General features: G+C 33.8%; 1 non-coding gene across 1 annotated transcript; it reads left to right on the top strand.

Moving 5' to 3' along the window:
* The first annotated feature begins 10,070 nt into the window (after positions 1–10,070).
* On the top strand, positions 10,071–10,174 carry LOC131828394 (U6 spliceosomal RNA). Its single transcript, XR_009352409.1, has one exon. It is a non-coding gene; the product is annotated as a U6 spliceosomal RNA (small nuclear RNA).
* The last annotated feature ends 5,715 nt before the right edge of the window (positions 10,175–15,889 follow it).

The raw sequence follows: 15,889 nt of genomic DNA, 5'->3' as shown, positions 1-15,889 counted from the left end.
CCCTGTGCATTACCATCAGTTTTCTACATTATAACCTCTTGCTCTACAGTTTGTAAATATCTTTGTCAATAGCAAGCTAATAAACGGGGTGACCCCAATGGATTGAGATAATCTCCAGAGATTCTGCTACATAATGCCAAGGACTCCATTAAAAGGACACCTAAGAATTTATTTTGCCCAAAAATTTGATCATTTTTTTCATTGTCCTTACCTATATTCCAAACCTAGTCCTTTTGCTTCACCTTTCAGTCTACGGACCCTTTATCTGACTGACTTGTTAATTCTGGTAATGTCTTGCAGATTAATTTGCTTGCCAGAGGTGGTTCCTCTAATTGATGTCTAAGAACCCTAATTAGTTAAGAAAACTTTTTTTTAACATTTTCATTGCTATTTATTATTATTATTATTATTATTGCTAATATCTCTATTATAAATAATTCACAAGGGCATCTTTCTGACAAAAGACAAAGAGCTGGCTACTAGTAGAAAAAGTACATTTGACTCTGTCAGTGAAAGTGGTAAAGGGATTTGAGAATATAAGGCAATGCACTGGAATTATGTGTTAAAATTTTAAATATTATAGATACATTTACTTAATTTCTAATACTGTTGTTGCTTATAATTAAATAAGATGTTTTCCATGAACCACGCATTACAGCAAATATATTGTTTATACAGATTAAATTTTTATCAAAAGGGATACCTGGGTGGCTCAGTTGGTTAAGCAGCTGCCTTTGGCTCAGGTCATGATCCCAGCGTCCTGGGAACGAGTCCCGCATCGGGCTCCTTGCTCGGCCAGGAGCCTGCTTCTGCCTCTGCCTCTGCCTGCCATTCTGTCTGCCTGTGCTTGCTCTCTCGCCCACTCCCTCTGATAAATAAATAAAATCTTAAAATAAATAAATAAATTTTCATCAAAAAATTATAAGTGTATTTTATTGTAGGATCATGATTAGCATTTTGCAGATGAGAAAAGTGAAATTTAGAAAAGTATGTCTCTTCAATTCCCTCATACAATATCTGGCCTAGATAGAAGGATATACTATCACAATTGAGGAAGATAATTGATTACTTAAAATGATAAACTTTACTGTATAGGGTTTTTTAAATGTTTGCCACAGATTCAGATTCTTATAAAATATATATCTATTTTTTGTAAAGAGAATGCACTAAGAAGTAAAAAGAAAGTGATATATCAGTGCTACCAACTAATGGCTAAAATATCATCACCTTATTTATGAACAATGAAACAGTGTGCAATATTTAAATAAATTTAAATAAATTCCTATTTACTTTATGTATTTATAAATTTAAATAAATTCCTATTTATTTATTATTAAAGAAATTCCTCTAACAAACAGTATGTTTTGAAGATTGCTAGCAGGAAAGTGTTGTACTACAGTAATCAGAAAATATGATCTAAAATTCTGCTTTCAAGGGCACCTGGGTGGCTCAGTGGGTTAAAACTCTGCTTTCAAGAAGCTATAACAGTAAGTACTGAGCATTAGCTATTATATGCTATGGATGAATAACTGAAATCTACATTTGAAACTAATGGTACACTATATGCTAACTAATTGAATTTTAAAAAGTTAAAAAAAAAAGCCACTATTTTATAAAACAATATTCCCAACAGGCTCTTTTGCTTTAAAATACTCACTTTGTAATGAGAGTCATTACTTTTGTCTAGACAATTCTTACATCACTGTTTATCCCTTCCCTGCTTTATCTCTTCCCAGTATCAATAAAGGCTCACTTGGGTTACCTAGAAGCCATGAGAAAGCTTGTAATAGATCTGGCTGGTTTTTACCAGCAATTTGACCACCATGTGCACAGGGAAGTCTATTGATAAAGGCTTTATTGCAATAAGTTGCAAATACATGGATGATTTTGAATTCTCTTTCTTGAGGTCTTGTTTCATGATAATAAATTTAGGGTGGCTTATTGGAATGGATGTTATTAACATATTTTCATAGTTCTAAGTACATGGAATTGTAAAATAGATTAAAGAATGTGGCATTACTGACAACTGTCCTCATTTTGAAATCAAATTACAGTGTACTCAGATGAGGAAGCAAAGCAGATTTGGGATTATGAGTGAACTAATTTAAAAAAGTCTTAGGGGTATGATCAGACTATTGGGTAATTCAGTAGAAAAATGTCAACTGATTGAGATTTTGTGTTTCCTGATTTCAGAGAGAAGTTAAGATAAATAAGGAACACGAGGAGACTAGGAAGCCAAACATAAGTGATAATTTTGTGCCAGAGTGTGTATACATCTGTTTATCTTCTTGCTTTACCACTAAGGTTGCTCCTAGAGGAGAGTTTAAATATGTGTTGGAGCTAATCTCTGTGGATTACACAACAAACCACATCCTACAGCTCTCCCTGAAACACCCCTTATGATTTCAATGTAATTTGGTTTTTGCATTTTTAGAAATAACAAAATACTTTGCAAACTCATCTACTTTATTACCACCACAAGTGAGTCAGCTGACTCCACATTTTAACACAGTGACAGTCACAGAGGAATGGAGGAATGAGTAAAGTTATCAATATATGTGCTTTTAAGAAGTACAACAGGGGAGCAGCTATTTCCAGGAACCAAAACATGGGTCAGCAGCTGTGAAGGAAAAGTGATGGAATAAATGACTCATTTCAGAGGAGTTCTATGACATATTAGTTCTATAATGTATCCTCAGCACCCAGTTACCCGCTTTGATCTAAAGATAAGGATTTACAGTTAAGGTCCCATTTATGATTTGACTGGTAGGTTCTGAATCATGTTTACTATTGTTTTGACTATTACTTGAAACCTATAGTAGTACTTGGGATATGTGTTGTGTATTCTGTGAACATGTGCTATTTTTAGATTAGATAATTCCTGTCTCGAACCCCTGTTAATTTGTTTGTTTCTGTTTATTTGATAGTGGTTTCAGTAAATGGATATATCTGAAAAATTGCAAAGCCACTATTAAAATAAGTTATTATTATATATAGCATGGAATTGCACATTCCTCCTTTGAATCCGACAGAGCTTCACCATATCCTTAACAATTTGGGAAAAACATGCTATTATTTTTCTTTATAAAATTTCTCCTGTTAGGCTGTGATGGTTGTCATCAGCAGTAACTCCTCTGAAGGCTTTGTCAAAAGAGTTGAAAAAATTGGAAAGGTGTGAATGAAGCTGTTTGCTGAATATAAAGAAAAGAGCATTGAAGTACAATTCACAATCTTACTTCTCCTCTATGCTTTCAGATGTTTGACATTTGAAAATTTTGCTTCTAGAAGAGATGCCCTATATAATTCTTACTTTAAGGAGCAAGTTGCTTTTATAATTTTTTTTTTATTATTCTACCATTCAAGTATTTCCATTTAAATTAAATTCAATACCATTTAAAAAAAATCAAAAGTGCAGCCAGTATTCAATTCCTGGGCTAAATAATTTTAGAAAGCTTTGTGTTATTGAACCTACGGGGTTTTTCTGTAGTTTTAACTCTTTCTTTCTGTGATTTTTCCCATTAGTCACGTAAGTGACTGCAATATAACAGACATTGAGGGTAAAGAAGGACTGAATAGAACAATCCTTGGCCTCATGAAGTTGAGAATCTAGCAAGGGAGTCAAACAATTCAATCATTCAGAGACAATTTATTGAGTGCCTGGCCTAAGATGTGCACAACAAAACCCCAGCCCAGAGGAATCATTTTAATGGGAGAGATAGATAATAGGTAAGCCAACTTTAAAAAGAAAAAATCGTACTGGTTTTTCTTTAATAGTGATGCATATTTGAACTAAATAAGCACATTTTAAAAAGAGCAGTGATTGAGAAGAGGTTTTGTAACTGAGTGGTCCGAAAGGGCCTCCCTGAAAAAGTCTGTTTTGAACAGATTTCTGAATAATATCAGCTAGGAAGCTGCGTAAAAATCTCAGGGATGGGTGATTTTTCCAGTCAAAAAACTGTAAAGGCTCCAAAGTCACAATACAGCTGTAAGTTTCTCTAATAAAGTAACTTCTGACAAAGAATGAGAAGAAATAACTAACCCAGGTTTGAAAGAAAAGGGACAGACTTTCTATGGAATTAATATTTAATTAAAGCTCTAAAGGACAAAAATACAATAGAGCAAAATTCTATATACCTAATGACGCTGATATACTTAATGAAAGTTCATAAACAAGTGTGGGTAGCAAAGAGTGTGTGGGAATGTTGGTAAGAACAGTGGGGAAGAGTCATCCCTGAACATGTTCTTAAATGAAGCAATTCTTGTGTTGTTTTAAAGGGTAAATTGGAGTTTGCCTAAGTGATTAGAGAAGGATGCCTCGGCTTATGGAAGTTCAAAGCCATAAAGATGTGATAAACTACTGCAGATATTTTCATGTATATTTGTTGTTGCTTCTAGTAATGGTGATCTAAAAACTCTTTCTTAAGACAACTAAAAATCCAGACAAAATAGCTTTTAAAGTTAAAAATATCAGAATGATTATAAAAATAAGGGAGGGATTACTGGGCCAAAATAGGAAATACAATGAGAGCCCAGAGATATATGCCCTGAAGCCATTTTAGCTATGAGAGCATTTGAAACTGCTAAAACACACTGAGCTGTGTTTTTAATAGACTCTTGATACTAGAGAAACAAAATTCAAAATCCAGCAGCAATCAAATTTGAGGACTTTGGTACAACCCAAATTTAAGTTGAGATCCCCAAAGCACAAGGAGAAGCAGAAATAAGACTATAGCCTACCTTGCCTTCTGTGTAAACTGAGAAAGTCAATCACTGAATTTGGAGTATGATTGTCTTGTAGAGTCTCAGATATAAGAGAAAATCCTGCCAAGGAGGACCATACCATTATTATAGCTCTTAATTATCCCTACTCAATAAGAGTTTCAAATATAATGTCTTGAACATAGCAAAATGGAACAAAGCACACAAAGAAAAACCATTAACAAGATTTGAAAGACAAAATGGGATTAAGTATGATGTTAAAATGATCAATAAAGATTGTAAAATGGCTTGATTACTCTGCTCAAATAAATGAGAGGGGAAGCAAATTGAACACAAAATTGAAACTAAAAATGATATTGAGAAAGGTTTTATAAATGAACCAAATGGATACTCTAGAATTTAAAGATATGACAGCCAATTTAAGATACCACAGGGGTGCCTGGGTGGCTCACTTAATTAAACCTCCAATTCTTTGTCCTTTTTTTTTAACACCTTAATTTTATTTTATTTCTTTCATTTTGGCTCAGGTCATGATGTCAGGGTTGTGAAATAGAGCCCAGAGTTGGGCTCTGTGCTGAGCCTGGAGCCTGCTTAAGATTCTTTTCCCTTCTTTTTCTATCCATCCCTGCGCTCTCACTAGCTCGCTTTCTCTTGCTTGCAAATAAATAAATAGATAGATAGATGATAGATAGATAGATAGATAATAGACAAAGCAAAATAAAAGCAGATTATGAAAATAAATATAAAGATTTTGAAATGAAAACAAGTTCAAAATAAAATAGAGAAGACCTACACAGCTAAAAGTTCATTCAGAAAATCTACTATTAAAGAAGTCAGTATAACACAATGTTAAGATATCAAAAGATTTGAGCATGTACTGTACAGAAAGGGTAATCCAAATGGCCACTCATATATAAAAACTGTTTATCTTTATTATGAATCTGGAATTAAATTAAATTAAATTAAAAATAAATTAAAACCTAGAATGGCATACTATTACACACTTACCATATTGGGCAACAGTGAAAATGTCTTGCAAGAATGTGAAGGAATGACAGTGCACATAATAAAAACATATGAGGAAAGTTGGACAATATTTAGAAAACTTAAAAATTTAAAAAAAAAATTGGTCCATTCCTAGAAATACAACATGGAACTAAAGGAATATTTTCATCAGGATATGCAAACAGATGATTATAGTTATTTCATTCATAACGGCAGATCAGTAGTGGTATATTTGCACAATGTTACATTAAATAAGAGAGAATATTAACAAACTGGGAGGAGGGGCTAGGTTGTTATCATAAACAGATCTTCTATGGTGCTAATTATGTTCTATTTCTCAAAATCTTTAAGTTAAAAAAGTTTTCAAATTTATATCTAGATAGATAGATAGGTAAATGATAGATAGACAGATATGCCAGAAGCTGCAATGCTAGGCTAAGACCAGGCTTCAAAGGGCTTTTCTATTCTCTACTAAATACTTTAAACCATTCATTATATCATAGCTCAGTGTTCAAATCTCCATTTGTTTCCTCAGTTTCCTAATATTTATCTTAAGGTGACCTGATCCAGACTTTTGATCACCTTTGTCTAAATATTTCTATTTTAACAAAGTCCTTTTGAACACTCAGAGACTAAAACTTAGAAAAAGACTCTGATTGTTATCTCACTAGAGTGGAAAATATATAGTTACTCATTAACTAATGATATCCATGTCTACATTAGATCCATGACATTTTTATTTCTTGGGAGCTTTTGGCTAAATGAATTTTTTAAGCTTCCTTTAAATGGAGCTTTAAGCCATCGCCACATGAATAAAATTAAAGAACTAAATGAAAACAAGCCAAGTATTTACAGAGTAATTAGAATGTGCAGTGGAAAGAGTACAATTCTGAAATCATAAAGCCTAAATTAGTGTGATGCATCTTTACCAGCCATGTAATCATAAACCAGTTATCTAAATGTGTTAGCCTCAGTTTTTTCACCCATGAAATGGTGATGATAATACTTATTATGCAGAGTTGTTGTGTGGATGTAATGAAGCATGGAGCATGAGAGTCTCATATTCCATGCTAAAATGATAGCTATTTTTATACTTATAATAATTCTAATAATAGTAATTAAATTGTTCAAAATGATAATATTCATTTATATTGAGGCATTGTATTGACTATTCATAGACACATTTACCAAAATAAATTTCATTTTACTTTACCCCCTCTGAGGATATATATTCCCTAATTCAATATGAATCTCATTATGAATAATAATTATCATGATAAATATGCAGATTTTTCTTCTATTTATTTTTAGGGAAGTATCCTTTACTGTTGAACATAAAGAAACTTAAGCAAGTCTGTCTTATTCAAAATTTTCATGCTGCTTTCTTATGAAACTAGATTATAGAGTTGTATGAAATAAATTCATGCAGTTAAGACATTTATGTTTGGAAAACTGGGTGGTCAGTTTAGTATTTCAAAAGAAGATTTTAAATTTAAACCTTAAAACTGAGCTCTTTCAGCCTTATTTATAGACCATCCTTCATGCTTCATAAGTATTCCTTCATTGTAAACTAACTAATAGTGTTTGTCACAGTGTATATAACTACAATGGATTTTATATTCTATTATTTCAGAGTTAGTTGCAGTTTCTACTTCCTTAATTCCTTTTTTGAAAAATAGATTAATTCTACAAAAAGTTTTTTCGAGCTTTATTGAAAAATAATTGACATATTATAATTTGTAAATTTAAGAAATGATTTCTTATAACACTGCAAACTTTTAACATTGTGTAAATTCTGTACCATTTGATAAATTGGTATACATCTGTATTGCAATATAATCTACATAAAAATGTTAATACATCTACTATCTCATATAGTTGCCTCTGTTTTTTATGCATGTATTGTAAGGAATTTTAAGATCTACTCTCTTAGCAACTTTTATGTATATAGTACAGTAGAGATAAACTTCAGAGGTCTTGTGGGTTTTGTTCCAGACTGCCTCAATAAAGTGATTATCTCAATCAACTAAGTCAAATCATTATTATTTTTTTTGGTTTCCCAGTGCAAATAAAAAATTATGTTTCCCAGTGCATATAAAAAATAAACACTATACTGTACTGTTCAAAAGCATTATGTCTTTAAAGAAAAACAATGTATATACCTTAAGTAAACTAGTTCTGAGTTTTCAGTGGGTCATAATTACTGATCACAGATCACCATAACAAATACAATAATAATGAAAAAACTTGAAATATTGCAAGAATTACCAACATGTGACAGAGAGACACAAAATGAACAAATGTTTAGAAAAATGGTGGCAGCAGACCTCTTTTATACAAGATTGCTATAAACTTTCAACTTGTAAGAATGTGATATATGTAAAGTTTAATAAAGGGAAGCACAATAAAAAAGTATGTATATATTATTAACTATGATCATCATGCTGTACATTAGATCCCCAGAACTTTTTCATATTATAGTTGCAAGTTTGTGCCCTTTGACCACCTTATTCCACCCCAGGTTCACCTCTTGTCAACTCAACTCTAAGTTTCCATTAGTTTGCTTTTTCTTCAGATTCTATATGTAAGGGATATCATAATACATAAATTAAAAAATATATATAAAATCTTTGAAATATTTCACTTAGTATAATACCTTCAAGATCCATCCATGCTGTTGTAAAAAGCAGTATTTCTTAATTTTTCATGGTTAAGTAGTATTCCATAGTATATATTTACCATACTTATTTTATTCATTCATCCATTAATGGATACTGAAGTTATTTCCATCTCTTGCTTAGAGTTAATAATTTTATAATGAACATAAGAGTGCAGATATGTCTTCGAATAGTGACTTCGTTTCCTTTAGATATATACCTAGAAGTGGGATTACTGAATCATATGGTAATTTTACTTTTAATAATATGAATAGTCTCCATACTGTTTTCCATACAAATTTATATCCCTATCACAGTGCATAAGTTCCCCATTTTCCCCAATATTTACCAAAATTTGTTAGTTTTAATTTTTTGGTAGTATATATTCTAATAGGTAGTAATATTGTGTTTTTCAGAGGTAAACAACAACATAATGAATTTGCCCTGAGTTTTTACATTGAGCACTTTTTAATGCTCCTGTTGGTCATTTATATAACTTTTTTGAAAAAAAAAGTCTATTGAGATCCTTTTGCTATTTTTTAATGATATATTTTTTTCTATTTGTATCTCTTGATTATTAACCTCTTTTCAGATATAAGATTTGTAAGTATTTTCTTCCATTCTGTGGATTGTGTTTTCATTCTCTCTCTCTCTCTCTTTTTTTTTTTTTGGCAATGCAGAAACTTTAGTTAATGTAATACCATTTATTTATTTTTGCTTCTTTTGCTTGTGTTTTTGGCCTGGTATCCAAAAACTATTGGCAAGACCAATGTCAAGGAGAATTTTTCCTATGTTTTCCTTTAGGAAATTTAGTTTCATGCATCACATTTAAGTCTTTGATCTATTTCAAGTTAAGATTTATGAGTGATATAAGCTTCCAGTTTCATGCTGGTTTATGTGACTATTCAGTTTTAAATATCATTTATTGAACAGACTATCTTTACCCATTATATATGTTGGCCCCTGTCAAATATTAGGTGACTGTATGAAAGGATTTATTTCTGGACTCTCAAATCTGTTCTACTTGTTTATTGGTCTGTTTTTATACCAGTATACTTTATTGTTTTGAGCATGAGGGCTTTGTAGTATTGTTTCAAATCAAGAAGTGTAATTTCACTTCTTCATTCTTTCTCAGAACTGCTTTAATTATTTGTCTTTTATGGTCTCATATAAATTCTAGGATTCTTTACTTACTTCTGTAAAAAAATAATATTGGATTTATTAAAAGATTTTTTATTTATTTATTTGACAGAGAGAGATGACAAGCAGGCAGAGAGGCAGGCAGAGAGAGAAGAGGTAGCAGCTTCCTGCTGAGCAGAGAGCCTGATGCAGGGCTCGATCCCAGGACCCTGGGATCATGACCTGAGCCGAAGGCAGTGGCTTAACCCACTGAGCCACCCAGGCACCCCTAACATTGGATTTTTGATAGGAATTGAATTTACAGATGGTTTTTGGTAGTATGGACATTTTAACAATGTTAATTCTTACCATTCATAAATATGAGCTATCTTTCCATTTATGTCTCCTTCAATTTCTTTATCAATGTCATAGTTTATGGGGTACATATCTTTCATCTTCTTAGTTAAATCTTATCCTAAGTATTTCATTAGTTTTGATGCTATTGTGAATTAGATTGTTCTCTTTATTTTTTCAGATAGTTCATCATTAGAGTGTTAAAATGCTCGTCTTGTGCTTACTTTGGCAGCACATATACTAAAATTGGAATGATGCAGAGATTAGCTTGATCACTGAACAAGGATGACATGAAAAACTGGGAAGCATTCCATATTGGAAAAAAAAAACGAAACAAAACAAAATTCTTGTCTTTTATATATTGATCTTGTATTTGGCAGCTTTACTAAATTTGTTTATTCAAAATTTTTTGTGAATTTTTTAGGATTCTTTTACATGTAAGTTCATGTTATTAAAAAAAAGAAAATTTTACTTCTTCCTTTTTTTTTTTTGAGTCTTTTATTTCTTTGTGTTCCTTGTTTCTCTGGCTAGGACATCCAGTACTATGTCAAATGAGAGTAGTGAAAGTGGACACACTTGTCTTTGTTCTGATCTTTAAGGGGAAAATTTTCAATTTTTTTTGATTGAATATGAGATTAGCTCTGGGCTTGCAATATGTGCTTTTTCTTTAATGGATTTTTAAAACTATTTTTTAAAAATTTTTTATAAACATATAATGTGTTTTTATCCCTAGGGGCACAGGTCTGTGAATCTCCAGGTTTACCCATTTCACAGCACTCACCATCACTCACCATAGCACCTGCCCTCCCCAATGTCCATACCCCCACCATCCTCTCCCAACACACCTCCCCCCAGCAACCCTCAGTCTGTTTTGTGAGATTCAGTCTTTTATGGTTTGTCTCCCTCCCAATCCCATCTTCTTTTATTTTTCTTTTCGTACGCCTGAAACCGCCTATGTTGCATCTCCACTTCATCATATCAGGGAGATCATATGATAGTTGTCTTTCTCAGATTGATTTATTTCGCCAAGCATAATACCCTCTAGTTCCATCCACGTCATCACAAATAGCAGGATTTCATTTCCTTTGATGGCTGCATAGTATCCCATTGTACATATATACCACATCTTATTTATTGATTCATCTGTTGAAGGACATTTAGGTTCTTTCCATAGTTTAACTATTGTGGACATTGCTGCTATAAATATTTGAGTGCATGTGCCCCTTCAGAATGCCACGTTTGTATCTTTAGGGTATATACCCAGTACTACAATCACTGGGTCATAGGCTAGTTCTATTTTCAGCTTTTTGAGGCACCTCCACGCTGTTTTCCAGAGTGGTTGCACCAGCTTGCATTCCCACGTACAGTGTAGGAGGGTTGCCCTTTCTCCACATCCTTGCCAGCATCTGTCATTGAGTGACTTGTTCATTTTAGCCATTCTGAAAGGTGTGACGTGGTATCTCATTCTGGTTTTGATTTTTATTTCCCTGATGCCGAGTGATGTGGAGCATTTTTTCATGTGTCTGTTGGCCATTTGGATGTATTCTTTGCAGAAATGTCTGTTCATGTCCTCTGCGCATTTCTTCATTGGATTATTTGTTCTTAGGGTGTTGAGTTTGATAAACTCTTTATAGATTTTGGATAGATAGTGGCCTTTTATCTGGTATGTCATTTGCAAATATCTTCTCCCAGATAACTTCTGACAGTCATCTTTTGGCTTTGTTAACTGTTTCCTTTGCTGTGCAAACAAAAGCTTTTTGATCTGATGAAATCCCAATAGTTCATTCTTGCCCTTGCTTCCCTTGCCTTTGGCGATGTTCCTAGGAAGAAGTTGCTGCTGCTGAGGTCAAAGAGGTTGCTACCTGTTCTCTCCTCAAGGATTTTGATGGATTCCTTTCTCACATTATGCTTCTTCATCCATTTCCAGTCTATTTTCATGTATGGTGTAAGGAAATGGTCCAACTTCATTTTTCTGCATGTGGCTCTTCAATTTTCCCAACACCATTTGTTGAAGAGGCTGTCTCTTTTCCATAGGACATTCCTTCCTGCTTTGTTGAAGATTAGTTGACCATAGAGTTGAGGGTGTATTTCTGGGCTCTCTATTCTGTTCCATTGATCTATGTCTGTTTTGGGGACAGTTCCCTACTATCTTGATGATGACAACTTTGTAATAGAGCTTGAAATCTGGAATTGTGATGCCAACAACTTTGGCTTTCTTTTTCAATATTCCTCTAGCAATTCGAGGTATTTTGGTGGTTCCATATATATTTTAGGATGATTTGTCCCATTTCTTTGAAAAAAAGATGGATGGGATTTTGATAGGGATTGCATTAAATGTGTAGATTGCTTTAGTTAGCATAGACATTTTCACAATATTTGTTCTTCCAATACAAGAGCATGGAACATTTTTCCATTTCTTTGTGTCTTCTTCAATTTCTTTCATGAGTACTTTAGAGTTTTCTGAGTATAGATTCTTTGTCTCTTTGGTTAGGTTTATTCCTAGGTATCTTAGGGTTTTGGGTGCAATTGTAAATGGGATTCACTCCTTAATTTCTATTTCTACAGTCTTGTTGGTATAAAAAAAAATGCAACCAATTTTTGTGCATTGATTTTATATCCTGACACTTTACAGAATTCCTATACAAGTTATAGCAGATTTGGAGTGGAGTCCTTTAAGTTTTCCACATACAGTGTCATATCGTCTGCAAACAGGGATAGTTTGACTTCTCTTTTGCCAATTTGGCAAAATTTTGATGCCTTAATTTCTTTTTGTTGTCTGATTGCTGAGGCTAGGACTTCTATTACGATGTTGAATAGCAGTGGTGATAACGGACATCCCTGCCGTGTTCCTGACCTCAGCGGAAAAGTATTCAGTTTTTCTCCATTGAAAATGATATTTGCAGTGGGTTTTTCATAGATGGCTTTGATAATATTGATAATATGTGCCCTCTATGCCTACACTTTGAAGAGTTTTAATCAGGAAGGGATACTGCACTTTGCCAAATGCTTTTTCAGCATCTATGGAGAGTATCATATGGTTCTTGTTCTTTATTTTATTAATGTGTTGTATCACATTGATTGATTTGCAGATGTTGAACCAACCTTGTAGCCCTGGAATAAATCCCAGTTGGTCGTGGTGAATAATCCTTTGAATGTACTGTTGAATCCTATTGGCTAGTATTTTGGTGAGAATTTTCGCATCTGTGTTCATCAAGGATATTGGTCTGTAGTTCTCTTTTTTGATGGGATCCTTGTCTGGTTTTGGGATCAAGGTGATGCTGGTGGCCTCAGAAAAAAAGAGTTTGGAAGTTTTCCTTCCATTTCTATTTTTTTGGAACAGTATCATGAGAATAGGAATTAATTCTTCTTTAAATGTTTGGCAGAATTCCCCTGGGAAGCCATCTGGCCCGGGGCTTTTGTTTGTTTGGAGATTTTTTTTTAAAGATTTATTTATTTGACAGAGAGAAATCACAAGTATACAGAGAGGCAGCCAGAGAGAGAGAGAGGGAAGCAGGCTCCCTGCTGAGCAGAGAGCCCGACGTGGGACTCGATCCCAGAACCCTGAGATCATGACCCAATCCAAAGGCAGCAGCTTAATCCACTGAGCCACCCAGGCGCCCCTGGAGATTTTTGATGACTGTTTCAATCTACATACTGGTTATGGGTCTGTTCAGGTTTTCTATTTCTTCCTGGTTCAGTTGTGGTAGTTTATATGTCTCTAGGAATGTATCCATTTCTTCCAGATTGTTGAATTTGTTGGCGCAGAGTTGCTCATAGTATGTTCTTATAATTGTTTGTATTTCTTTGGTGTTGGTTGTGATCTCTCCTCTTTCATTCATGATTTTATTTATTTGGGTCCTTTCTCTTTCTTTATCAATCTTATTAATTCTTTCAAAGAACCAGCTCCTAGTTTCGTTGATTTGTTCTATTGTTTTTTTTTTTTTTTTGGTTTTTTGTGTTTTTTTGTTTGTTTCTATTTCATTGATTTCTTCTCTGATCTTTATTATTCCTCTTCTCCTGCTGGGTTTAGGCTTTCTTTGTTGTTCTTTCTCCGATTCCTTTAGGTGTAGGGTTATGTTGTGTATTTGAGATCTTTCTTGTTTCTTGAGAAAGGCTCGTACAGCTTTATATTTTCCTCTCAGGACTGCCTTTGCTGTATCCCACAGATTTTGAACACTTTTGTTTTCATTATCATTTGTTTCCATGAATTTTTTTCAATTCTTCTTTAATTTCCTGGTTGACCAATTCATTTTTTAGAAGGATGCTGTTTAGTCTCCATGTATTTGTGTTCTTTCCAAATTTCCTCTTGTGATTGAGTTCTAGTTTCAGAGCATTGTGGTCTGAGAATATGCAGGGGATGATCCCAATCTTTTGATAATGGTTGAGATCTGATTTATGGCCCAGGATGTGGTCTATTCTGGAGAATGTTCCATGTGCACTAGAGAAGAATGTGTATTCTGTTATTTTGGGATGGAATGTGTTGAATATACCTGTGATGTCCATCTTGTCCAGTGTGTCATTTAAGGCCTTTTTCCTTGTGGATCTGTTGCTTGGATGATCTGTCCATTTCAATGAGGGGAGTGTTAAATTCCCCTACTATTATTTTATTATTGTCGATGTGTTTCTTAGATTTTGTTATTAATTGGTTTATATAGTTGGTTGCTCCCATGTTAAGGACATAGATATTTAAAATTGTTAGGTCTTCTTGTTGGACAGACCCTTTGAGTATGATATAGTGTTCTTCCTCATCTCTTATTATAGTCTTTGGCTTAAAATCTAATTGATCTGATATAAGGATTGCCACCCCAGCTTTCTTCTGATGTCCATTAGCATGGTAAATTGTTTTCCACCCCCTCTCTTTAAATCTTTAGGTGTCTTCGGGTCTATGATGAGTTTCTTGGGCAGCATATTGACGGGTTTTGCTTTTTATCCATTCTGATACCCTGTGTCTTTTGATTGGTGCATTTAGGCCATTTACATTCAGGGTAACTATTGAGAGATATGAATTTAGTGGCATTGTATTGCCTATAATGTGACTGTTACTGTATATTGTTTCTGTTCCTTTCTGATCTACTACTTTTAGGCTCTCTCTTTGCTTAGAGGACCCCTTTCAATATTTCCTGGAGAGTTGGTTTGGTGTTTGCAAATTCTTTCAGCTTTTGTTTGTCCTGGTAGCTTTTTAATCTCTCCTTCTATTTTCAATGATAGCCTAGCTGGATATAGTATTCTTGGCTGCATGTTTTCCTCATTTAACACTGAATATATCATGCCAGTTCTTTCTGGCCTGCCAGGTCTCTGTGGATAAGTCTGCTGCCAATCAAATATTTTTACTGTTGTACAATACATACTTCTTTTCCCAGGCTGCTTTCAGGATTTTCTCTTTGTTGTTAACCGTTGTAAATTTTACTATCAGGTTACGGGGTGTGGACCTATTTTTATTGATTTTGAGGGTCATTCTTTGCATCTCTTGAATTTTGATGTTTTTTCCCTTTGCCATATTAAAGAAATTCTCTACAAAAATTCTCTCCAATATACCTTCTGCTCCCCTCTCTCTTTCTTCTTCTTCTGGGATCCCAATTATTCTAATGTTGTGTCGTCTTATGGTTTCACTTATCTCTCAAATTCTCTCCTCGTGGTCCAGTATTTGTTTGTCTCTCTTTTGCTCAGCTTCTTTATTCTCCATCATTTGGTCTTCTATATCACTAATTCTTTTGCCTCATTTATCCTAGCAGTAAGAACTTCCATTTTTTTTATAATTTTTTATTTTTTATAAACATATATTTTTATCCCCAGGGGTACAGGTCTGTGAATCACCAGGTTTATACACTTCACAGCACTCACCAAAGCACATACCCTCCTCAATGTCCATAATCCCACCCCCTTCTCCCAAACCCCCTACCCCAGCAACCCTCAGTTTGTTTTGTGAGTTTAAGAGTCACTTATGGTTTGTCTCCCTCCCAATCCCATCTTGTTTCATTGATTCTTCTCCTACCCACTTAAGCCCCCATGTTCCATCACCACTTCCTCATATCAGG

Source organism: Mustela lutreola, chromosome 3 (genome assembly GCF_030435805.1).
Source record: "Mustela lutreola isolate mMusLut2 chromosome 3, mMusLut2.pri, whole genome shotgun sequence".
Lineage (NCBI taxonomy): Eukaryota > Metazoa > Chordata > Mammalia > Carnivora > Mustelidae > Mustela > Mustela lutreola.
This window is presented reverse-complemented; position numbering and strand designations above follow the sequence as displayed.